Consider the following 26,076-nt stretch of genomic DNA (forward strand, 5'->3'; position numbering starts at 1 on the left):
ATACGTATGTAAGTACTCACGTTCTGATTTCTCGATGTGTACTCGTGTACATATACAGGCTCGCGAAAGTATTCGAACACTCGTAGATAGTTTTCATTATATAGAAAATATGTAGAAATTACAAGACATGTATTAGGTCGTCCGAAAAGTTTCTTTCGTTTTATAAGGAAATAATGGATGCACATTTTCCGTTTTATATTATTTTATCGAATTACGTACGATCCATTTTGTTCTATCAAAATAAAGGTTACAACGTTCGACAGATTAGGTTTTATGTTTGTATAAAGATGCATCGTTGTAAAAGACAGTAAAAGTTTGTAGTATGTGTACAAGGTATATGTATGTATATGTATCGCGCAGAAATCAGAAAAATATTTAAACAGCCAATTATCCATTAAAATTATTCAGTGGGACCATTTATTTAACAGTAAAAAATGTTCCCGATCAATATCTTGTAACTTTTATATACATTTTCGGATTTACTTCGAAGTTGACCAATGTAAACAGTCTCGTTAGAGCGTTAATAAAATTACAAAATGTTTCGTACGAGACGTACGGTACAGAGATAAAACTTTTCCACGTAGGCGTTGAAATACTTTCGCGAACCAATATAGAGTATATAGGATCACGTTATGGAAACAGTCAGGCGCGTTCTATCACGACGTCTTTGATTTTTACATGGCACTCGCGACGCTCTCTGTGCATTCTCCTATAGTAAAATATTGAAATATAACTCTCAGGCTTTGATACGATGCATTTTAAGTGGAAAGTAGCGCAGAAAATCGAACGATATGTACCAGGCGAAAACGATTCGCGACTGAATCTAAATGATTTTGAATGTATTATGAATGAAATCGGTCCCTCTTTTCGCTCTTTCTCTTTATTTCATTCTTTCTCTCCGCTCGTTTTTTTTTTTAATTTCATTCCACTATCAACCTCGCTATGGCCACTCGTCATGCCAGGCAATTTTTACGATCGCGAATTGCTCGGCCACGGAATCACGTTCTGCCCGGCAGAAAGTCGACGCACTAACGTACCATTTTCCCCGGTGAATGCGGCCGAATTAAAAAGAGCAGCCGGGAGTCCACTCGATCATATTTTGAGCGGTTTCATCGATCCGGCTAGTGCTGGCGAATCCCAAACCGCGAACTCGTTCCGTGTTGCACGGCCGATGCCAATAACCGCTATTCTGCCAATCAAAGTCGTCTCAGTCGACAACAGAGATGTTTTTCCTCGTTTTCTTCCGATTCTGCTGCGTCGGCTGGATCCTGGCCAGCCGAGTCGATCGTCCTGGAAAAATATTACGTTCTCAACGAAACGTGTGATAACTCGATCACATGAGAAGTGGAAGTTCTCGGTAACGATGTTTCATCTCGCCTTTCCCTGTCTTTTTTTTTTTAATCAAAGCTATATATATGGAACGGAAATTCAAAGCATTAGGAAATATTTTATTTACTCTTTTTCTGAGAACAAGATTTTCTCTGTCTAGTATAATCTTAACTCCGGTTCATTAACCTCTATCCTATATTTAAATACATTATAGTCAGATAATATCTATATCTTATTCACTATGAATTTCGTCAAAAATTCTTACATCGTATGTAGTAACTGCGAGGACAAGCAATTTGAAACCAGTGATTTTGACTGGTTTGTTAGTTCTACTGTCAATTAATTTTCTAATCTTACACGTCTTTCTAAAGTTCAATGGAACATGAATCGTTAGAAAGCGTTACATTTCGTATGCTACAAGCTAACAAATTTGACATTTCGTTGAATCCGAAATTCAAATCCCAAGCAACACTAACAAACAGCATCCCGTTTATCGATGTAAAAGCGTACGGTAATATGTACCGGAACGTTTTATTACGGTCACTAATGGAAGATCTAGCAGCCTCGGTAAAAGCACTCCAATAAGCTCTCTGCCATAACCTCCTCCCTTTGGCATGTTCCCCCTGGAAAGCTACTGACAGGCCGTTTCGCCGGTTATAAAAATTCGTTGAGGCCCCGCGATTCGGCGAGCTGCATGGTTCGATCAAACATTTTCATATCGGCGTCGAATCTTCCCTCCACGAAACAAACACGCCGCTATAGTCTCCGCATCGCAGTCGCATAGAGTCTACTGCGTAGCCAGTGTAATTGGTACGTGGAACGCGTATCAGGCCGGTCCGTGTGTTTGAAAAGGGAACGTGGTGGACGAACCGTGAGCTCCGATGATGGGCATCGATCGAGTCGCATGGAAAACAGGCTGAGCGAACGGGGCACAAATTATGCACCGCGGATGCAAAGTGCATGGGGAACGAGACTCGCGCCTCGATGCCCCCGAATGCGCGGAATCGCATTCTCCTTCATCCTGACGGCTCGTCCGCGTGTATATACGAGCTGGCACGCATCGTTGGAAAACAGTCGGTACACAAAGTGCCGGTATACGACAAGTTAACGTCCCATGAGAAGTCGCTGTAACCCGCTATATTCTCTGTTCCTTTTCATATCGCGTCGCAGTCTCCATTCTCTGCACTTCACTTTCTCCCTTTACCATCTCTTTCATCGTCTCAGGTTTTGTCTCTATTATTCAAGCAACTCGTCGCAGAGTACGACGAAAGAACGCGCACGGTTCTGTCTCTTTCAGCCTTTTGCATAAACGAAACTTCTTGGTACTTCGGTGGCTCCAGGAAAGCTTAGCGACGTCAAACATACCGCGGTCTGTCTTGTCTTTTGGGTATTAACACGACGCTGACAAAGTCTGTCTTTCTCTGTCATGAACCGAGAATCGGATCGTTTAACGGTCGTGAAAGCAGGAACGAATTAAGGAATCTTGCGGTCGTTAGATAGAATCAAAGGAATTTACAGGTTCTCTTGTCGATGGTGTTTCTGATCGTAAGAAAAATAAAATTTACAGTTGTTGTTTAATCCTCGAAGAATAAAGAACTGCGTTTTGAATTTGATTCTTATTATTTTAATATAAATAATTATATGTAGAGTGTGTAGAGTACTGGAAATTACGCGAATATAACGAAACAAACATATGCACATTACCTGTAGCTTCTAATGAAACTTCGGTATTCCATGTAGATCATAAACTTTAAATTACACGCATCATTTTATATGTTACATATTTTGCTGTATAAAATATCGAGGTAAATACCCATTCGTACCTTTTACCGTCGTTATTTAACTTTTTCTTCAATTTTGAGCCAAACACTAACGTAGCCTAAGTCTTTCGAGCGAAAATTTATATCTTGAATCATTTTAATCTAATCTCCGGACGTTAAGAATTCTGTTTTTTCTTCCGTATCAAGGTATGAACATACTTTGAAAGGAGGATAATGGTGGTGTTTCGCGCAAGATCACGGATACATGGTGGTTGGCAGGGCAATAAATCGCTGCGAAAGAATTTCTAAACGCAACACAAGTCGGTCGTTTTCGTTCTAAATGCGGACGGAAATGTTCTCCTGGCTGGAAATTACAGGAGAACCACCCTCGAAGTTCCTTACGTACGAGATTAATCGCTGATCATCTCCTATCCACGTTGGCGCGTGTCTGTGTTTTCGTCCGCTCGTCTGAAGCTCGCTTGATTACACGCGAGCCTTGATAATAGATCACCTGCTGCCCCGTTCACGCTACCACTAGGTAATATCCTCGATGCTACACTACTGACAGAGAGCCGTTGCCGGCTGCTGGCATTTTCCCTGGTCCGGTTCCGTGACGTTCTCCCTAGGCAACTAACTCTCGATTTTCTTGTTTCCACCTCTATAATCCTCCTTCTCGTCTCTAATATCGGATCGAATTAATCTCATCCACTGTTGCATGATTTCTTCCGAGAGACTAGCGATGAAACCCGCAACAATCGTTTCTCTCTGTTCATGTACAAGCAATTGTTCCGTTATTAATTAACTCATAGTCGTACAGGATCAATTGGTTACAACATAGGTCGCTCGACGAGTTCGTGTTATTTATCGTTCTGCTATTTTAAAGTTTCCAGTTTCGCCTTGTTACCATTTTCTTTGACCTATTTTAGCAAAGGAAGAGACAACTTGTTGAAATTGTCGGTATTGTAGTATCGTGGACGAAAGGCCTAAGAGATACCGGGTGAACCATAAACAATGTCGCGGGAAGTGCCGACAGGCCCAACGATGTATCCTCGATCCTTCAATCGAATAGTTACGCGGAAGAGACCTGCGTGACCCTGGCCACGAGCGGTTGTGGAATAAGACAAAAGGCAAAGGGATGCTAAGGGAGAAAGACGAATTAACAGTCATTGTTAGTTGAAAAGTCAGAGAGTGTGAATCGAGAAGTCAGAGAGTGCGAATTGCGTTGTCGAGAGAATGTGGTCCGCGTGAGAGAGAGAGAGAGCGTTGGAACCGTGATAACGAGAGTTGCAAATGAATTATTTAGTGGTCTTAATTATAGTACGTTATTGTATTTAGTTCACGTTAAACAACCATAGTTTCCTGTTTAATCTAACTTAAATAAACTAATTGTAGTAAGATCCTACAGTATTTTAGACATACTAATTTTTTCATTTATTTTTTTTATTTATCCTTTGTCCTTACGTGTCGTTCTTTCTTTGTTAAAAATAAATTATAGGTCACAGCTACATTGATGAGGGCTAGGACTGGTCTAACTGAAATTGACTCGCCTTTATTAACTTTTGAGATGTTCGTGCTTAAGAGACGACAGGTTAACAAGTTAAATATCCAATGGATGGTTGATTTTGAAATATTCAAGATTGTAGCGTACCTCCTGAGTCGATAAACTTCTTCTCTCGTTTAATAAGTATCTTTGTCGATCTAAGGTGCAGGTTCAGAACGTGGTATGTATATCATCAAGATAAAAATTTCCTCTAGACTTACTCTGTAGTGGTCATTTCGTATTTCATGTGTCAAACTTGGATTAATCTTTCCTTTATCTTCTTACATCGTATAAAGTCGTTATTATCGCTTTTCGTAGCGTTTTCGATCGTCACGGAACATCTTACGCCTAATCAACGTGTACTCACTATCGCGTCTGGCATGTTGATAGATCGCCTCAGGGATATTAACGTATCATTACCGGTTCACGAGCTTTCTGACTTAGGGGCAGAACACGAAGATACAGGATTGCTAGTTACGGTGACCACTAGCTAGTTAGCTTGTCGCAGTCTCCGAGAACATACAATGGCCTGGACGAGATGTGTATTGTAATTATACGGAAACAGCCTCTCGCGCCTGCATCCTTTGTCTTTGCCCCTCTCTATCCTCTTGTTCCTGTCTTTCCCTCTTGTGGTATATCTCTTCCCCCCTCACCCTTCGGTGAATCCTTTCAACCGTCTGTAGTCATCGACGTACCAGCCGACTGTTTGCAGAGGCCAGGAAACACAAACGGTGCAAAATCATCGGACAACCGGTAATCTGGCCGCGTTGCAAAGCGTATGCGACCATATGGAGTAGCCGACTAGAACATCCTTTACGCGACTAAATACCGTTAAAAGCAAGGGAAGATGAAAAGATTGGTCAGTTAGTTAGTTATTTATTGAAAAATAAAGTGAACGCGTTCTTTCTAATTCTTGTACGATTTTAAAATGCTTTACGTTTGAAGATTGCAGAAGAAAGATTGAAGAAGGATCAATCTTGTATTATCAAAATTTGTCTTTACATTTACTTTTGGTGCTAAATGTATTTTTATTCTTCAAATCAAAGATCATTATTTTCCACAATTTAATTCACATCTCACATTTTTGTCCATACCTAAGTAATTAAATTAGATCCTAATTATTAGAGCAGGACCTAATAAAATAAAGTAGCCTAGAAAAATATGGGACAAATCTGTTAAACGTTGTAATAAACGAAAATCCTAAGAAGTTAGTCGTACAATTTATCATAGGGTAGAATTCTATCAACGAATTTCCATCTTCAAAGTGGAGCATAGAACTTCACGGAGAAGACTCGCTGGTCGAAATGAATTCGAAACGAATCGAATTTCAGTCGGAGGATTTAGAGACGCGTTTCCATAAATTATCGGTCAACTTGTCTGGATCGGCAAGTTTGCAGAGTAGAGAAGCGCAACTTGTCCATGAGTTTCCACGCGGTCGTTCCTTCCCCTTTAACGTTACTTCCGTTTCGTAACCTTCTTGAAACCGCGGCGCCGCCCACGCCGATTCACCATTCCCCTTGTCGTTTGCGAACCTAACTAGTTCATTATCCGACGCGAGGTTAATTCCACGACGTAGACGCAGGGGGCGGCTACCATTACGTTGCTCTTACCGTTGCGTACATATCGGTTTATTTAGCCGACGTCGGAAAGTATTTCTCGAGCATCCGGTTGCGCGCGCAGTTTCAGAGTCAATGCGAAAAACTTGCTCTTCACGCGGTTACTCTTTCGTAAACTCGTTCGTAAACTTTGTTCATTACAGCGAGCTAATAAAATTCTCTATCGTCGATCCTCGGCGCGAGCGAAGGCGCGCGCGTGCTTCGAAGTGTTCAAAACCGTTTGCGTTTCTTTTGCCGCGATACCGAGCTATATTAACGAGGCGAAACGCAACGAGATTCAGTCGCATGGCGACGCGTTGCTCGAATTAAAAGTAATACTCAGGGAACGCTATTACCAGCCGCGTTCAATTTGCGTTTCACTTATCGTCGCCCGTACAAGGGACGGACGTACGGATATTAACGTTAACGAGAAAATTATTGTTAGAAGCGTTACGCTACGTTAACGTGATGGTTACTCTTTTTAGATTCGAGCTTCTTCCGGGATTATATGCAAATATCTTTACAGATTTAAATTTGATAAAAATTTCAGAAGAGATGTATTTTAAGAGACTATTAGTGGGTCATTTTCTCTATCGCTACGATTTTTCTTCGCGCCTGTGGTGTCTTTATATTTTGTTTTAACGATTGTCTTAGTGTCCCTCTTTGTCACGGTATCGTACGAATAATATGCTAATTTATCAGAACTTGCTCGCATCTGTTCCCTTAGTATAATAGAATTCTTGCTGATAGCTGTCTGTTAATTATTTTTAATAATCCCCATACTGTCTAAATTCTCATAGAATACACAAAGTGGCAGACTTTTCTAATTTTACAATATTCACGAAACATCGGAAAGAACGAGCAAAAGAAACAAGGAAAGAGAACTGCGTCACAGACAAGCCATTTTATCCCTCGTTTGGCTCGTCTCTACCTAAACGAAGATAAACTCTGGATGCATCGAGGCACACGACACGGTACCGTCGAAACGCTACAGATTTCCAAGCTCGTACGCGTCGCTCGCGTAGTTGAGAAAATCCGGACATGTAAACTATGTCTCGTAAAGTCTGTCTCTACTTTTTTCCTTCTCCCCTCACGGCAGACACGCGTGGTAGTACTCGTGCGCGCCACGTATGACACGCCTGTAATATTAGTTAGAAAGCTAATTGCAGCACCACCTCGTTTTAATTCCATTATACAGGTTGCGTCGTGTAGATGCAAATTTCATCCCCGTACCCTAGGTCCCACCCTCGCGACTTTTACCCCGCCTTGTTCAGCCGACCCCCGCGTCTGTTATCCCCGTCGCACTTAACCTCGTCCTAGCATCACGGCAGCGTTCTTCCTCTCGCTCGTCGACAGAACTTTCCGAATTATCTTGTAGCGAGAGACGACGTCAACGTTCCCAATTATGGGACAAGGCACGACTCCAAGGCGCTCCGCATACACTATCAGTGTATTAACGGATACGTCCGTTGTATTTCCGGAAGTTTAAGCACTCGCCCAAGCAAGCGACAGCTGAAATCGAGAGTTTCATCTGTGTACAAAAGGCTTTCTCTCGAGAAGGAGCAGGATATTATATTGTCGCGATAGACCGTAATTAAGGTGAATTAACAGCGGCGTTTTGTGATAACCATTTGCTTCTCTGTTTGTTCCAGGTGAGTCAGAGTTTCTGCTATTTTTGGAGGAGCCAGGTATACGTGAGTAGCGATTAACTTGATATCGTTGCGTCGGTGTATGTTGCGTTTTAACTTTTTATACTGCCACGTGCTATATATGGCCGACTGCTAATGCATTTACAGGGGAATATTACTTTAACCCAAGTGGCATTTAATTTATTTTTTTCGCTCTGAGAATCGATAAAGATATATATGTCAGTTACGTAAATAAATTCTAGGAAAATTGAAAACCTAGAAATTTCTTTTTTCTTTCAAGATGGACGGTTTTTAATGGTAGTTGTGGAAATTAATTACAACGTGTTTTTAATTACAGTGTGAAGGTTAAGAGTACACTGTTTGATTCTGACTGAGATACGATATCTGTGTACAATGTATATTTATCGTTGACACATATAGGTACTCTGAAAGATTTTACTAAGTTGATTCTCTCAATTAAACAGTTGGAATAATAAATGGATCAATTTAAATACCAAATGAAAGGGAGATAAAATTATTTGCAAAGAATTCAGCAACATCTGGATCAAATGTACAGCTTAGTAACAGTGAGCAGCGAAAAAAGTTATTTTACAATTGCTTTCTTACTTACTCATTGAACTTATGCGATCGATCGTTGAGACACAGTGTCCCCAACGATAGTATCCCAATTCGTACCTCACCCTTTGCAAAAAAGTATTTGAGAAACTGGGTAAAAGATTTCAGAGTGTAATAAGCCTGATCGATCGTCGCGGTAGCCGTTTTCGGATGCACTAAACCAGGGCTACGGATATAATCATCTCCTCTGGTTAATTAGCGACGGGAAACGAAGGTGCGCCGCAGCCGGGCTATTAATTATAAATGTCCAACTTCCGCAAGAACTTCGGCTCCGGCATTCTGCCCTAAATCTCCAATCGATTTGTTATCGAGGTGTGGTCGAAAACTTGAAGATCCCTGTCGAAGTATCCTTTTCAAAGGAAAAGCGTTCCTAACGAAAGACGTGGGAGGGTCGACCTAAGCCTCTTTTTCTTTCTCGATATAAATCCGACGCCGCAAACTATCGATACTATGCGCTGCACGAACTTGTTGTTGACACGGAGTCGACGACTCGTCAGGAACGTTTGCCTAATTGTTTGCCGATGCGAACACGGACTCCCGATTTCAGGGCTGGTCAGCCCCGATGTTTGACTTGCGCAACTAAAGCCGTTCGGAAATCGTAAGTTAATTATCGCCTGTCGGTCGTCTCGTCTGGATACTACGTTTTCAGCGCGGCGCACAGTAAATAAATGCTTGGCAGCAGCAATTTCCACGCGTTTCCTAGTCGTTGTTTGCGAACAGGTACTTTGATGGACAGATATTGCGAAGGAGAGCATAAAACTGGTCAGACGTAGAACTTCATACGTTTCGACCAAATGGAAATTCAAGGCATATATCGCAAGTATAAGAAGTCGGAGAGCTTGTTCGGGATGATACTATATCGATTCAAAATCGGTTGCCTTTTCGTAGTATCTATATTTATCATTTTTAGGATCGAACTTCTTAACCTATGGGAGTAAAATTGTCTTTTATTTATTCATAGTAAAAGCAGACTTTCTTTTGGATGATTTTGTAAAACAGATACGACGAACTAGAATTTGAGACCAATTTTATGGGAAATATATTTACAGTTTAATCGATTAATAACTTACTGAAGTATAATGTTGCAACATCGAGCGTGGAGTATCATTTTTCACGCAGTTTATACGTATTATAAAAATAATTTGTCAACTTATAAAGGACTTTTGCAGGTTGAGTTTCAAGACGCGTTTCTATAAGATGTACATGGTTCTGAATGTGATCAATGCTTTAATTTATCGCGATGTTTCTACCGGCAAATACGCGTTCCTTCCGAAAATTCATCGTCGAGATGGGCAACGTTCTCCGAAGTTTCGGAATTCGGTTAGCATTCTGTTTTCGCTCTCGGCATAAACGAGCAACGCGATACCCGCGTATCTACCGTTGTTTCAAAATATTTTAGATATCTCTGCGACGAGTTTGCTATCGGGTTCCAAGAGTTATTCTCGTTATCCGTCGTATATCGAGGGAAGAGAAAGGCAGGTTAAAATGATGCATAGAGAGCGAGGAACGAGATCGATCAGAGTTAACGTCATAATCCTTTTCGTCCGGTTAATTGCGCTTTGACTGGCGATAATCCTATCTCCGAAGACTGAAGGAATTCAAGTATCACGCGAGCGGCCCATTAGTCGATTAATATCGCCGGTGAATTTTGTTATCCTGAGCGTGCATTATCGCCGACTGGTTCCGGGGCGACCGGCCGTCAGCGCAGTTTACTTTTACTCTTCTCCCTTTAAACCCGTGGTAGCTTGGCTGTCTCGTTTTTGCTTAATTGCGTGGAATTCTCCTCTCTTTTCAGCCCTCTTTCTCGGCTCGTCAGGCGCAACGCGCGACGTGAAACCGGGGAAAATGGCTTGGCCGTGCTCTCGCCGTGGAAATCTAATGACTACGCTATCTATGTGCATATTTCTTACATAATTACCCGCGTAAAGTACACTCCTCGAAACCCTTCCCCCTCTCCGACTGTTCCAACAGCTTGCGTTTATACCGTCAGACTGAGATATTTATGCGCATTAATCTTGCCTTTTCATCGGATTTCATTAATGCAGCTACTCGCCCGGTGATAACGCACCTCTAATACCCGGCTGCTGGTTAACTACACGCCCGGGTACAAGGGAAACACCGATTTTCTGCGCGGCGATAATTATCGAGTCACCGATCTTGCTTGCTAGAGAGACAGCTTTGTACCTGGACTGGCAAGTGAAAGATATACGTTTCGTGTTTACTAGGGTTTTCGTAGGCATTTGTGAAAATAAGTTTAAGATGGTGGTGAGATAAGTAGGTAGTTAAGTATATGATAGCAAAAAATGTGAAAGGATTAGTACATTGTGTTGGTTAATTATAGGGATAAAATAATCGCCAGTTAATAATATAAAAAAGTATTACGTGTAAGCGATCCAAGTTAGATTGGAAATGGTAAGAGGTAGGAGAAAATTTCATTAAGGAGAATGAAATCGTGTATCACCTGCTGCATGTGTGTCTATAGTTTGTCCTAGTTTCGTAGGGCATCTTCTACATTGTTTCACTATTATTACACTATCGTAGCAGTCATCTTTCTGGCATCTTTGTTAATTCTCAAGTTCGTCGATTCCCCTTACTACTAATGTTTTTTTACTTCACGTTCAGAGAAGCAGATAATGACTAATTACGACTAATTAAAATTTGGTTATAACAAGGGGAATTCTTCTTCGACCAAAATTTCGCTGCACTAACACCTGTAAACGTTACGTATTCGCTTCTCCAAAGCCTCGTCCCCTATAAATAATCGGTTATTACGTGCAGATAGCCGAAACCACACGGCTTCCCTCGTTATCATACAATCATTCCACGTTTACACACCTTTCATTCTAATTATCATCTATTATGCTGTCGCTGGATGACACACTGTCTGCTGGGAACGATTATCGATTAATTTCTCGACTGGAGCCGGATGCGTTAGCCGGCCGCGTACGTTGATCGGCATTATCAAATTCGAGCGTCGACAGGAAGCTAATGGCAGGGGGCTAGATGTCATGGTTTCTCAAACTTCCTACACGCTGACTGTACTTTCGCGTAATTATCGAGGAGAGAAAGGGCGAGAGAGGCGAAAAGAATCAGCGAATCGGGCCGGTTCGGCAAGTTCGCCGAAGTAATTTGAATTCGTATGCCACCGCAGAAATTCGATTTGACACTCGACGTGAAACGTACATAACGAGTCTGCGAACTGTTCGGGACCACAGTCCCTCCCCGCGCTTTCCTCGTACTTATTCCGACCTGGCAAGTCGAACTTCGGTTAATGGCGTAATTCGTCGAATAATTAGCGTTCGCTCGAAGGCGGCATAGAAATCTGGCACGCTCGTTTCATTCCGTCTCGTTCGAAGAAAAAGGAAACCAAATCGAGATGCTTCCCCGGCTTCGTAATGCACACCGAGAGCTTCAGGTACTGAATGGTTTCTATCGACGTAGTTTTATTTTGTTAACCAAGAAGACCGGTTAATCCGTCACTTGAATCGTAAATTTCTTAGACGCGATAGAGAATGTCCCATTCTTCCGCGTGGCTCTATACAATCGAGTTGTGTCATACTGAAGATACGTACATTGACTGAATGTAGAATGATTTGAATGTAACCTTTTCTTTTTTTGACCTGAAGAATGCTAACATTCTATGGATTTAGAAAGTAGAAGTGGGAGCGATATGCTATTTTTACGTAAGGATAGCCTTACTCGTCTCATGTGACATATGTTTAGGAAAGAAGAAAATATTTATTGCAATTAAAACAGCAAAATAGACAGACTCTACCTAAGAAAAATCAAGTGCATCGTTCGTAGTCACTCCTTTGGATCACTGTGTCGATCGATAGCGGATATAGGCATCGCGATGAATGCTCATTTCGCGGTACGACGCAAACAAACGTTGCACACGCTCACGTGCCGCGTTACAAGTGCACGGTTGGACAGAGAGTAGGTTCGCGAGGGACTTTGATGAGAAGGTTCGGTGATTTAACGACACACACGAGGGGCACACACCGGCCGGAGAGGAATCTAATTTATTTCCTCCTTTGTGGAACAGCCTCGGGAAAGGAAAGAGAGGAGAGTCGCGGTTTTCAAAGCGAAAAAGCTTTCCAATCTCTCGAGGCAAAGGAGCTCGGGCAAACAAGGGATTTACCACGATGGACGCCGATGGAAACACGGATGGAATCGGCCAGGGGGACACAGAGATGACCGTACGTCGCTATACTTGTTTTCGACTCGTACCCTCAGTCGTCTGGGAATCTCTTTGACCGGATCACCGTATTTCGTTCGATGCGCCCCGTTTGATACGCGCGGAGACCTCTAGCCGTTGCCGGAATCGCGCGGCACACCCGCAGGCGCTGAGTCCTCTGCGACCGGCATCCCGACTAAATAATGGTGCCCACATCCGCCGTGCGATCCGTCACACCCCTCCACCGAGATTCCAACAGATGCCACCGTTTCTTTCGCTGTAACCTGAAAAAAAACTCACTCTGCCACTCCCGTTCTTTGACTTTCTTCAACATTGTTGGATCTGCCGCGTCGTTCGAGACTAGTTTCTTTTTGTCTCTGTCAGGTCTAAATTAAGAAGAGGGACATCTTATTTTTGTGTATTTCGTTCTTTTTATTTTTTAGAATTGTATCATCGATTATGTTGTGGTTTAGCGGTTTGGGTTAAGTTTTCCATAGACTTATATTTTCTTTTGGGTTTCGATCTATCTTGCTTCATCGAGCTTTAGTATTTATTAAATCTTTACGGTCGTTTTGGAGCTAGATTACCCGGTTCTCGTTGCACAGACGCGAACCGGTTTTATCTACTTATCTCGGTACATGTTTATGGCTCGAGAAGCTGATATTCTTGCTACCTGACTTTTCTCCCGACTGGATTATCGTTATTACCGTGTTTTGATTTTGCCCACGCTGCGATCCGGCTTTGCGTACCCATTAATTCGATAGGTCTAAAGTGTCGTTTATTAGATTCCATTTACACCTTCTTTTCTCCCACATTTTATCACGTGTTTTATGCGATGAATTACTATCATTATTCCGTTTAGCAGCATATATTTTACATTTACAAGCGCGCTGTATTAAGTCTCTTGCCGATAACATTCCCCATTCTAAATTCTGTCTTCCGCATGAAAAAGACGTTTCTCTCGTACACATCTATTTCTTAAGCCACGAAACGAGAGAAAATTAAAAAATCTGAAACGACTGTTGCAATATGGAAACACCTCCGCTTTTCAATAACGGGAAAACTAAGGGAAGCTGGAGTAATTTAAGGGAAACCAAGTCAAAATCAGTCAAACTCAAATCACTTTTCCAATATTCGTAGTAACAAACTTTTGCGCTTTTGAATACGAAAGCCCCGAATATGAAACCTGTACCTTTCTTTCTGTTCCGATAAATAGAACTTAGACATTGCAGCTGTATCCTTATCGCTGTAAACCTTTCAATTGTCGAAAGATCATTCATGAAATTCCAAAACTGTTCATAATATTCCTCAGTCGTAAAGCATTAGAACACGCTGCCTTCGTTCCAGACCATACCGAGCGAACGAAACAACAAGAAAGGGAAAAGAAATTCCACACATGACACGACAAGTGTCGTCTCGCCGGCAACGGGACAGGCTGCCATATTTTTCCTCGTATAAATCGCATCCGACAGAAATCGCGATGATGCGTCCCTGTGATCTCGTTGCCTACCCGACATCCACGCAGAATTTCGTGGGGTTGGTCCCCGTCCATTACGCGTTTCAACCGGATATTATGCACCGTGGGTTCAATCGACCCTTCGACGCGATATTAGGCGGTCTAATTTGCAATTCGTGCTATCTCGAAGGCACTTTTGATCCTCTGTCGCTTCCCATTGGCCGCCGCCTCAAAGTGGCAGCGGGGTGGTATCCCGCGAGGGAGCGGTTCTCCAGAATCCCTACGGGGGATGATATTCACTGCGCGCGAAAGGGGTGTTGCCGAGCGAGAGGGTGATGGTTTAACTTTGACCGTGAGCCGGCGGAAGGAAGCGGCCACACGGAGGGATGCCACAAGGTGAAAGGAGATTTATGCTGATCAGAAATTATAGGCTGGCTCCGCGGTTGGTTGCTTCGCTCCGCAACCTCTTCGCGCTGCATTAACCCCCTCTTTCGTGCTCACCCTGTGACCAGTTCCCCGGGTTCGACCGCCTGCTACTACACTCTCTCGCCACTTTATTCAAAGCGAGATCCCCGCTTAATGTTCCGAAAAGCCATATTTTCGCGATTATAATTTACGGCGCGATGCGAAACCCTTGTTCCTGGGAATGCGGCGACATACGCGCCACAGGCGGGGGTGAGAAGATGCTGATCGTACGCGGTAGAGGGTGACGTGCTTGTATGTATAGACGGGGCATCGTTATCCCCTTTGGTAGTGAACGGGGGAATCGGGCTCTAAGCGAAAATCGTTTGTACGTTCAACGATATTAATATCGCGTTAATGTGGGGCTTGAGATTAATGACCTGCGATCTGCCGTTTCTTTGATGAATATTGGATTACATAAGTAACAGAGTGTTTTCAAACGTGGCGTTTAAAATGATAAAACTTACGGTATATAATAGAAGTTTTGCGAAACAGAAGTGGAAAATTGATTGTTGATAGTAAGATAACGAACGGCTCTAGAAAATGAGAGTAAACACGCTACTTGCTAATTACAATTCATCTTCTTACATTGAAAAAAACTGCACTGCTTATCGAATGACTTAACACGTGTAAGTAGTACGTATCGTATAAGAATTGTTGCGATTCGAAGAAGGTAATCGAACAGGAAATTAATACAAATTGAAGTAGATCGATTTGTCTTCTGGCAAAGCTCATCGTTAACTTGCTTATTGTTAGAGATTACTCGATATCGATAGTATAGTAGATTACTATAATTATCCTTCATATCGAAAGTATCGAACGAACAACCATACAAGAAGAATCGAACAAATTCGCATTGGAGAATCGTAGTTTCGTTGTTTATAAAACACAGCTTTCCCCGTTCGTGGTGTTAACGACGTTATACAGCGTTTTACGAGGTGACGATGGTTTCGTGCGAATTTCTGGCCGCAGACATCCCGCGGCCTGGCCAGTGGAAAATCGTTGGAACGGTTGAAATTCTTCGCGGCACGCCGACTCGATAAACGTCGTCGATCGATAGCCGCGTCGTTTATTAGTTTTACAGCATCGTTCCTTTCCATATCTCTCCGGCAGAGTTCGGCCGATGCAAGTCGAACCGACCGACGAGATTTATTCCAGCCGATAAAAGTCTGGTTGCCTGCGATCGTCTCAAAAGATGACGAACAGTTCGACGAAAAAGAAATTTCTGAAGAGACTACGAGACGTCGTAGGTGGTGTCTACCGTTAAGCAAACAGTTTATTGTTTTTGCCATCGTTTGTTTCATCAACATACAAGTGCTATACAGATAGATAGATATACGACTAGAAAATAAGAAAGAAGTTTTACTGGACGTCGAATCTGTTTTATTTGTATAACTGCTCATGAGTAAATATTACGACGCTCGTTACGATGATGACATACTCGAATATTTATTGTCGCTGCTAGCTAAAGTCTTCAACCCATTAAGGAACCTTCAGCGGGTTTCGAGTGCGGTTCGCTTCTCTCGACAGACCTTGAGAACGACGCTAACGAATCTGTTTGAGATAGGAATTGGGACTGATTCAACGCTGACGCAATGATTACGTTAAAAATAAGAGTCTCTATCTCTAACATTCTAAGAAGCACAGTACAGTTCTCACACTGCGGACCTAAGAAAATCTTTCAATAAACAAACAACACGAATAATATCACCGATAATTCTCCATTATCGCAATGTTATTCGAGCCACACATACAGAGCTGTTCGTAGTATATACTAGTATACGATTTTCGCGAATCTCAGTTGTTCTTTGATCACGCCCATCACCACTACGAAGCAAAATCACGGAGCAAGTCCACCTCGAGTGGTGGTCCAGATTCAATCAGCGGCACCAGTCATGCCGTTGAACTACTACTTTACGAGCGGCTCAGAGACACGAATGACGACGCTCTCCGAAAATAGACCGTGGAACGTCGATGCAGCTGGTCGGCCGCTGTTCATTGAGAAAACAGAGTCAGACCATGGACCGTAGTCGGAGAAAGGAGAGTGGAAATCGAGGATCGCCGATGCGGAGAACACTGTGGAGTATGGTGGAACGCGTAGAAGGGTGACAGAGTCAAGAGGCGGCGTAGGAAAGTTAGACAGAGGGGAGAATAATATGACATAAGCCCATTGTGCGGAGAGGCTGGGTCTCGTGTCTCTGTGTTTGCATATGGAATCACGCGCGCCCGTCAGAATGTTGTTCGAGACCAGTTTTCCCTTCTATTCGCATTGGCGAGGGAGAGAGGAGAGACGACGTCGTCACGGGTCAACGAGATTCCTCGATGATGGTTCCGCCTCTGGAGGGAATTCAGTCTCTGCATATAATTATTGCACGCATCAAGCATCACGGTATCCTGGTCGATGCCAAGCCGACTTCCCTTTGAAGGGAGAACGAGCGAGGAAACGCGAACACGTCGCGTCCCTTGCTGAATTTCCGACGATTCGCAATGTTACGTTACTATGTAGCCGCAAACGCGTGTTTATCGTCGGTGGTTATCGGCGTTGGAACTTTATCTCGCTTCCAAGACTCTCGTAATTGGCCATCGTCGCGAAACTTGTTGTACACTTGCTTAATCTTGTACGTGGATCTATCTGCTACAGGAATAAAAAAAAAAAAGAGTTTTCATCGCTTTTCGCTCGATCACCCTCCTCGCGGATTACTTCAAACTTCGAAGATGGAGGAGGGCGAGAGAATGTTCTCATTGGGATGATGTGTATGAAATGTTTCGCTCTATGTAGTTTAAGGATGATTGGTTAATGTCATTCGTTAAATTTTCCTCTGCACTCGATCGAGTTATTGATTTTTGTAAATTGATCTTCGTAAATCGAAAAATAGAAAACCACGATGATACAGCAAACACTGTGCGAAATAAATTTCGTATCAGTCACGAAGATTTATAACGAAGATATCAAAACCTTGTTATCCGAACATTGTAGATAATCATGTATTCGTATGATTTTCTTATGTGAATATAAATGTAGAAAAAACTTGATTGAGACTGAAATTTATTTAATACATAAATTATTTTACGAGCGAAATTGAAAATTGAATTCTGCAATCTACCATAATAGTACTAATTAGTCGTCGACGAAGTGCATTGGATTACTCTGATTAAATACACGATGCTCCAAATGAACTCCGTGTGGTTAAACTTTTACTTGAAAAAAGAAGCTATTTCATGTATACCAACTATTAGTTGGATGGAGAGACTCGTCGAAAGGGGTAGCATCGATCGCGTTTTGCGAGGTATCGAAGCAGAAGGCACTCTCCAGAAGTTCACTCGTGCTTCTCAGAGCCTGTTATTTACCTTGGCGCCGGCCAGCGCCGAAAACTTCCCCTCGCGAAGAGTAATTACCGACTTTTGTTTGCGCCTGTTCGTCGCGATACTCGTCGCGGAAGTTTCGCGTCGAGCCACGCCGCCTTCGAGGAAGCTAAGCGCGAAACGGCGAAAGAAGTTCATAGCCTAGATTTCGCGCGTTTTCAACGTGCCGCCTGCACAATGTCTACCATTCAGTTTCCAGTCGAGCTGCAGTCATGCGTTTCACGCAGTCTTAACACTCGGTTCTCTCTCGTTTTAATAAAACGTGTTCACCTTCTTCTACTCGATATCGCTTTATTCCTCGAGTCGTGTTTCCGCGGCGATCTCAATTCACGCGACTCGCGTCCTTTTGTTCTCGTTTGTTTCTGCGCGCAGGTGGTCTCTGGCCGTAACAAAATGCTGCTCCTTGCTCGCGTATAACTCGCATTTTGCTCTTGTGCGGTGCACACGTGGCGGTGCAGAATGCTTGGTTTGGCGTGGTTACCGCAAGAATCGTCGATAAAATAGCAGCGAAAGAAGAGAAGCAGAGAGGATATGAGAGAAAGAGGGAGGGAGAGAGTCAGGATGGTAGAGAAATAGAGAGGAGTACATACACGCCGTATGTGGGCTCGCTTCGTGGAAGCTGGTTCGAGTTTGTAACAGCGCGGTTCCACGTCTCGCCTTCGTGCGATGACTCGAAACTCGAAGCTTCGAATCGGCTTCCGAGCGACTCTCATCGTCACTCTTACACTTTACACTTATCGCCTCGAAACTCGTATATGGTCGCGTACGCGCTTGGAAAATCGTACGGTTGGTTAACAGTTTATGACCCAGTGCGCTGGATACCTCGCATCGCACACTCGAACCAAATCTTCTCGTGCCTCGCTATTTCCTTCGATTTTTGCATCGTGCTTGCTCCGTTAGATCGTATCGTCCGAGACGACGTACTCGTGGAAAACGGTCGCTTAGTTTATCTTTGATTTATGCCCCGGAATTGCGTTTTTTTCTTTCTCATCCTTTTCGTCGAGCACCAGATTTGTTCGTTCACGGTATCGTTTGAAGAACCATCGATTCCGTTGAAACATTTCGTAGGTAGACCGGGGATTCTAGTAATATCGAGTTCGTACATATTTGATCGTTCGATGGACCGTTAGCGGTTGACGAAATGTTGTACGACTATCGTGTGTACACGTGTATTTTTTTACGATTTCACGTTACTCTTGCACCAGCCGATAGACCAATATTCCACTAGGTTACCGACAATGTGTTTCGTGTCCCACTTCCGTGGACGTCCGCTTTTTGTCAGACTCTTGGCTCCATTCGAAAGTACCGCTGCGTATAAAAGACCGATTAAATCTCGCCAGGTTTTATCACCGACCATAAATATTCAAGAGGCCGGTAATCGAAATAAGGTACCGTACAATCTTCCACAAACCAATATACGACTCTCTTAAGTTTTCCAAAGCTGATTAAAGCCACTCGTCCCTCGTCATTTTCTCGTTAATGCGACACAACTGCAACAACAACTACACGTAATGCGATCCCGCATGTACAACATGATACGTACATCGACTCTAGCTCCCTCTAGAGCTATAAAGTAATTTTGCCCTATTCACGTAACACGAGTAACCCCTTTAATCATCGTACCATCACCCAATGCCTTTACCAGTCACGACGACGCGACGCGTCGATGTTAGAATCGCAAAGCGATGATTTCGGAAGGCAGCCAAATTGCAGAATGATGAGGTTTAATTCGTGGGAGTTATTATTTTGGCAGCAGGATGCGCTGCGCGTCTACAAAACGGGGATATTTTAGCGCGAGAGGGCTGTCACCCTCGCCGCAACGGGACCATTACCGCATGATATATACTACGGCCCTGAGCTCTTTCGTCTGAGCCCTGTGCCAGTGTTGCTACCTGTTACCCTATTATGTCGTATATAGTCTAGCATTCCACTTTATTTCGTTTCTTCTTTCGCTCCCGACGGTGCACCGTCGGCCAACGCAGCTGGAAATTCATGAAGGTTATTAATTGTTGAAAAACTGGAGACAAAATACGGTGAAATTTACACAAGAATGTTCGAATACGCGTTATGCTACTCAGCGAAGTCTTTCTGGTACATATAACGGTCGTTTCTATACTCTGTTTTCCTTATTTTTCATCTTCTTCTTTCTTCTTTTAGTTTTCTTGGTTGTGAAGCAACATTTTGATTAACACCGATAAACGGGCAAATGCATATTATGGGATTGTAAAGGCGGATATCTGAATCGTTTAAAAGTTACATCGACTAGCTACGGAAATTGAGAAGGAGAGACAAGCGACGATGTTACAAATATCGTAGAGAAGTTACTATTATTTATACCGCCTTCTCGCGATAAATGAACTTGTGCATGTAAGTCATTTGTTTCCTTGGGATTGGCCATTAATCATGTAACTTATGTAATGTAATTGGGAAACTGACAAAAAGTGAAGTTGATGAGTTTCTCGAAGGTTCATTTAATACTAGAATTAATAGAGTAGCGATAACGATAAATTTATAACGCTTTATAGAAATTCTGTAGACTTGTAACGGTGCATTTTTGTAGATATGAATGATATTTCGTAAAGTAAGAGATGTCTCAATATCTTGTATCTTTCTCTTTCATTTTTTTGATAATTTTATACTTCCGTTGTTGAAATTTCTAATGTTAAGGGATAATGTAAACATGACTGATTTACGTAGCACATTCTCTCCCAAGAGCTTCTAATCCACCTAAATAGAAGTAGATGGTTTTCCTCGTCATTTTTATCGCCTCTTCATAAACGAGTTCTTCTTTTACGAGACGCTTCTTCAACTTGATATCCCTTCTGTTAAAACGAGGCGATACCTCTTAGCGAAATCCTTTGTCGTGGCAATTGCTATTCGCTACGTCGTTAAAAACATCGTTAAATACGTCGTTAAGTGCGTCTTACCGCGACCATCTTCTTGAACGTACGCAACCTCCCTTCATAAGAACCCACACTTTCATAGAAACTGAAAAAATAGAAGAGAGAACTAAAACGAGATAGCCCACCTTTCATTTTCCACTACATCGATCGAAGATTCGGAAAGTTGGCGTTCTATACGAACCGGGGAAAGACTCCCCGGCGTTCTCTTAATCTATGCTCCTCGGGGAAATTTCTCGAGATCATTGTCGCCATAGTTCGCGCGGGCTTTCGAAAAATTCGAAGGCCAGGCTTATCAGGGACGTGTATCAGCGCTACGAAGTTATTCGGCTCTTGCCTCGAGGATGTTGCGGGCCAACGGGTCCCTTGTAATTTCGTGGGATCGCGACGACTGTCTCCTATGGGATCGGATATAAAAATTCCCTGCCTAGAAGGGTGAGTTCTCGGTCGCGCGACGACGACGTTAACCTGTCTCTCGGTATCTTTCGCATCGTTCGGGGATAATCCTCGTCAGTGCTCCGTTTCTCGTCTTTTTCGCCTCCGGTTCCGTTGCTTCCCCTTTCCTTTCCCTCTTTTCCCTTTGCTTTTTAATATTTTCTTCTTTTTATTCTCTCATGGAAGCTACATTTATGCGAGTTTGGTGCGCGTGCGCGAAGACGCGCGAGACCAAAATGAACGAGAGAGGGTGAACTTTTGATCCGTGCGTCGCGACAGTAAACGACGCTCCAGCTCGGTTACTCCGTAAAGGGATTTGCAAATCCAATTTGCGGCTCGCGTTCTCTCCATCATTGTAAATCTTGCGCTGCTTTTTTTGTCACGCGTTTTACCATTTTCTGGTTTCCCGGGATTTTTGGCGCAACGTTGATCTTCGCGCGTAAGCAATGTGTAGTCGCACACACAATGTAAGAGACGCTAACCATGCTTTACGGCGACGTAATGTACTATATATCATATAACGGTACGTGTGATGTAGCCTTAATGTAAAAAAAATCTTCTGAAAATAAATGGCACTTAATAAGTTATTCAATTAATCGTTCATTTAAGAAGTAAGTTATCGAATTTCGAATGACGAGTGAATACGTATCTCGAGCTATATGTGTTTCATCTTTCGTCAGGGTTACGATGTCGAGAATCGTTAGGCACGTCAGTCGTGTTCGATGGCAACCGATGAAACGACGCATCGAACGGCACACGATGATACGGCGATCATCACTTAATCGTAAACGATGTTAATGACGTGTGTACGGGGACACGAACGTATCCCGCGATACGACTGTCGTCCATCGTGATAGATGAGCTTCATAGACGATATCTGCAGACAGCTTGCAACTGCATGAGCAGCCTCCTGTTTCGATCCCTCGTAAATTCCAGCTTCATACCGCAACGAGGCTAACCTGGCGCGCCGTCGGTGAGGCGACACGTGACGTTTGATCAAAATTCCACGGCTGCCTGTTTCAAAGGCTCGTTTACGAGTCGCTGAAATATTTTTAATTACGTTCACGCCCGGCTCGATGCGTTTATCGGTGTAATATTGGTCTAATATCGGAGTAATATCGGGATAATATCCGATCGGGTGAGGCTCGTAACGAAAACTGATTCATCGTTGCGGCTGCGTTAACGTCGATATAAATTCGATGGTAAATAGACAGCGAATGGATAACGGTGTTCTTTTTATTACGAAGGTATACGCGTGTTTAAAATTCATAAGTTGATTCATTTCAACCGCACGCTCCTTTTCGGTTCTCTCTTCTCTTATTTTATTCCCTCATAAATCATCCTCCGGTTCAGCCGTTCTCATTCTCTTTACACTTACGTGGGCGAGAAACTTTCCCTGAATTACGAGATATTTCATCGGTCTCCCGTTCAGCCGATCGAGAGACAGAGAGGCAGAGAAAGGAAGATAGAAAGGGAAAACGTTTCCCAGATACCTTGCCAAGTAAGCCCGTTGGCATTAATTACGCCGAGAACGATTGGCCCGATCGAAGTCACGATCTTCGCTCCAGCTACCCTCATATTGGTCCAAGTTTAATTCAACCCTGTTATCGAATCTACGAAAAACGCTCGACATAGGAATACTTCGTTTTTCATCGAAATTAATATCCTAATATTAATATTATCGACCATAGATAAGTTACGGATATTTAAGCAAATTCGTATAATTATAAGAATAGTAAAGAGATTAGGACGCAGACGAAAATTCGTTTCAGTTATTATATATCTTACTTGTACATATATCTTTGTGTATGCGTACATCATTGTATCATTAAATTTCCCATAAGCGCATAAAAATCCACAGTCAAGTCATTAGTTCTAGAATCAAACATACCATAAACTCTTATAATCCGTTACAGTACCACGTCAAAATAATTTACTTATAATTCTCAACGAGAATTGATTGTAAAATGCCTACCAAATAAAAAAAAAAAAAAAAGAAAAAATAAAAAAAACGTCATTAGTTACAAACCCCATATTTTTAGTTAGTTATATTACAATTTCAAATTTTATATCTTCTACTTGTTTGATTATCTTCAGAGTTATTTCATACCTTGAACATAAAGAAATTTCTATCCTATTTCACATTCTGCTCGCGTACTTTTCCCTCGTATTCAACGTAGGTTCTTCAGCAGCTGTTTTCCTCGGACGATTCGTGTCTCTCGTCCCCGATAACAACTGTCACCATCTTCCTCAGGCCAGCTGAGATCCAGCCAGCCAGCGTAACATCCGAGATTCTCTTGGGGTGAAGAGAACCCGTTGCTTAGAATCTCGCGTGGCGTTGCCGGTTTCTGTTATATACGCGGTGCCGCTTACGGAACGAGGACACCAAAAATGCAATATTAAGGCATTCGAAGTCGGTCGAAGTCTGAATATTCCCTGTCGAGGCGAGGCAGCTTCCAGCCGGTGTTCTGCGCCGCGGTGCGGCGTCTCTCCGGTTCGCTTAAAATTAACGAGTGCCGACGAGCGTCTTAAGCATACGTAAACACCCCGTAACGGTGATTGGAACAACCACTATTCCGGAACAAGCTCGTGTTCACCAAGGTAGCTTCGTTCGATCTTCAAGCGGCTCACGTAAAAACCACTCGCTGGGTATTCGTTTTCCGCGACTTCATCGACGTCGTATTTCGCGGGAAATGAAGTTTTCCATTCCGTATTTGAGACAATTGGATCGGCTCGATGATTTTGTTGGATAGGAAAGAGATTTTATGGAGAGAATTTTCCTTCTCTGATAACAAAGGGCTTGCGAATGTGAAGTTTTGTTTTGCGAGAAACGGAATTCTCTGTTCAGACACTTGGTAGCAGTGGATTAATTTGATGATCTTCTTGGATAAGAAAAATATTTTATAGAGATTATTCCTTCCTTTCCCTTCTTTTTTTTAAAAAGAAGATTGTGAATATAAAGTTCTGTTTCGCAGGAAATTAAATTTTTTCTTCCTCAACTGGAGGAAGAGATAGTTCCAATGATTTCCTTGGATAAAAGGAATGTATAAGTTTCGTTTCTTCTTTTTCTTTTTTTTTTTTCTAGGAAAAGAGTTGTGAATGTAAAGTCTTGTTTCGTGGGAAATGAAATTTCCTTTTCGTAGCTTAGGAAAGGATTTGATAGGTTTCTTGGATAAAAGGTACATTTCAGAGGGATTTGTAGAATATTTTACAGAGATTACTCTTTACCTTCTTTACTCTTTTTTTTCAGAAAAAAAAAAAGAAAAAGAAAAACGGTTGCGAGTACAAAGTATCGTTTTACGGAGAATGGTATTGGAAACGATCGTTTGAGTAAGTCTTCTGTATTGTTTTTAGAAGATGGGGTTTTGAATGTCGAGTATTTATCAAGTTACGAAGTCGTATTTGTATTTGTCAAAAAATAATAAAGTTTCATAGGTGGTAGTAGGGTTGATATTAGATTTTCTAAGACCATTGTTAGAGCAGCGACTGCTCGTCGATTCGTTCGTGTTGCAACATCGATGGCTGTTTAATATTTTCTCTGCCATCGAGTGCACTACCTTTGAGACTCCTGGCAAACACCTCGAAACAGTATTTACGTTGGTTACCCCGCGTCTGCATCCGACCTTTCCTTCGATTGTGTACCCTCCCCCGGTTTCCACGTCCAAGTTCAGCGCGTCGTTTCCAGCTCGAAAGAATTTCAACCCCCGTTCGATGGGAAAAGTGTTTGACTGCCACGGATATTCCAAACTCGAGTGGGATTACATTAAATATTTTAGTCGGAACTGACAAATGCCAACACATCTATATTCATCACGAACACGTATATTTCTTCCTAAATTATGGAAATTTGAATTTAGCTCGTATATTTCTCGCAAATTCTCCGATAATTTTAATGCTGTCATCGTTTAACTTAACTAGTCGTCGATTAACTTAAATGTCCACCATCGTAGAGATTAATATTTCGAATCGTATTATGCCACACCCAAGTATGTCTTTGTAAACGCGTTATATTTTCATTTTCAAAAAAATTAAACGACTTCTATCATTCGAGTATGCTTCATTTTTATCAATAATTTCTCTATATCTTTCGTACAATTGATTGAATCCAGTGATTCTTATTTCAAGATATCTTTTGCAGATAATATTAATTTTTATTAATATTTATTATTTTAGTTTTATTAATTTTTATTGATATTGATTAATTTTTATTATTAATCAATATTAATGTACGTAACCCAAATTTTACGAACTGCTATTACGTTCATCATTTTTTTCTCAGTTAAATTACAAAGAATATAAGAAATTACAAGAAAATTAATAAAATTAATAAATAAATTACAAGAAATAATATACTAGGTGATATTTCGGCAACTAAATGCCAACATCAGAGTCACGTTAAAAGACATTAAAACGTTTCAATCTACGTAACTGCCTGAAACTCTGAAGCTAAATGCACCGAAACTTCTTTTTATTTGCCAATACACAGCATGATGGCATCTAAACGTTCCAGCAAGGATGGTCTATAACTAACAAGATCCATCGAGTAGCTTAAACACAGGATAGATATCGGTTCCTGTGTACGTAGCCAGGCTCTTTGAAGCGGAACATTTGATCCTGTATGAAGGATCAAATAGCGAATGTATACACGCACATACATACGCGACATGGCTACGTCTGATGCATGCTTTCCAATGATACACTGTTCCGTTCATCGTACACGATCACACGATACCTTGAAATTTCGCCTTGCTCAAATTTGATCCGTTTCGCCATTTTGTTTAACCCGTGCAGCTTG

At 42.2% G+C, this 26,076-nt stretch overlaps 2 protein-coding genes across 4 annotated transcripts in view; one reads left to right on the top strand and one right to left on the bottom strand.

Annotated features, from left to right (window-relative positions):
- Hiw (MYC binding protein highwire) overlaps positions 1 to 26,076 on the top strand; it is a 267,335-nt gene that overhangs the window by 46,598 nt on the left and 194,661 nt on the right. The gene's annotated exons all lie outside the window — the stretch shown is intronic.
- LOC139993501 (uncharacterized) overlaps positions 1 to 26,076 on the bottom strand; it is a 123,377-nt gene that overhangs the window by 36,275 nt on the left and 61,026 nt on the right. The window contains exon 2 of the mRNA XM_072015292.1: positions 1,038 to 1,290. The gene's annotated coding sequence lies outside the window, so the exon portion shown is untranslated. The remainder of the gene's footprint in view (positions 1 to 1,037; positions 1,291 to 26,076) is intronic.

Source organism: Bombus fervidus, chromosome 2, assembly GCF_041682495.2.
Source record: "Bombus fervidus isolate BK054 chromosome 2, iyBomFerv1, whole genome shotgun sequence".
NCBI classification, from domain to species: domain Eukaryota; kingdom Metazoa; phylum Arthropoda; class Insecta; order Hymenoptera; family Apidae; genus Bombus; species Bombus fervidus.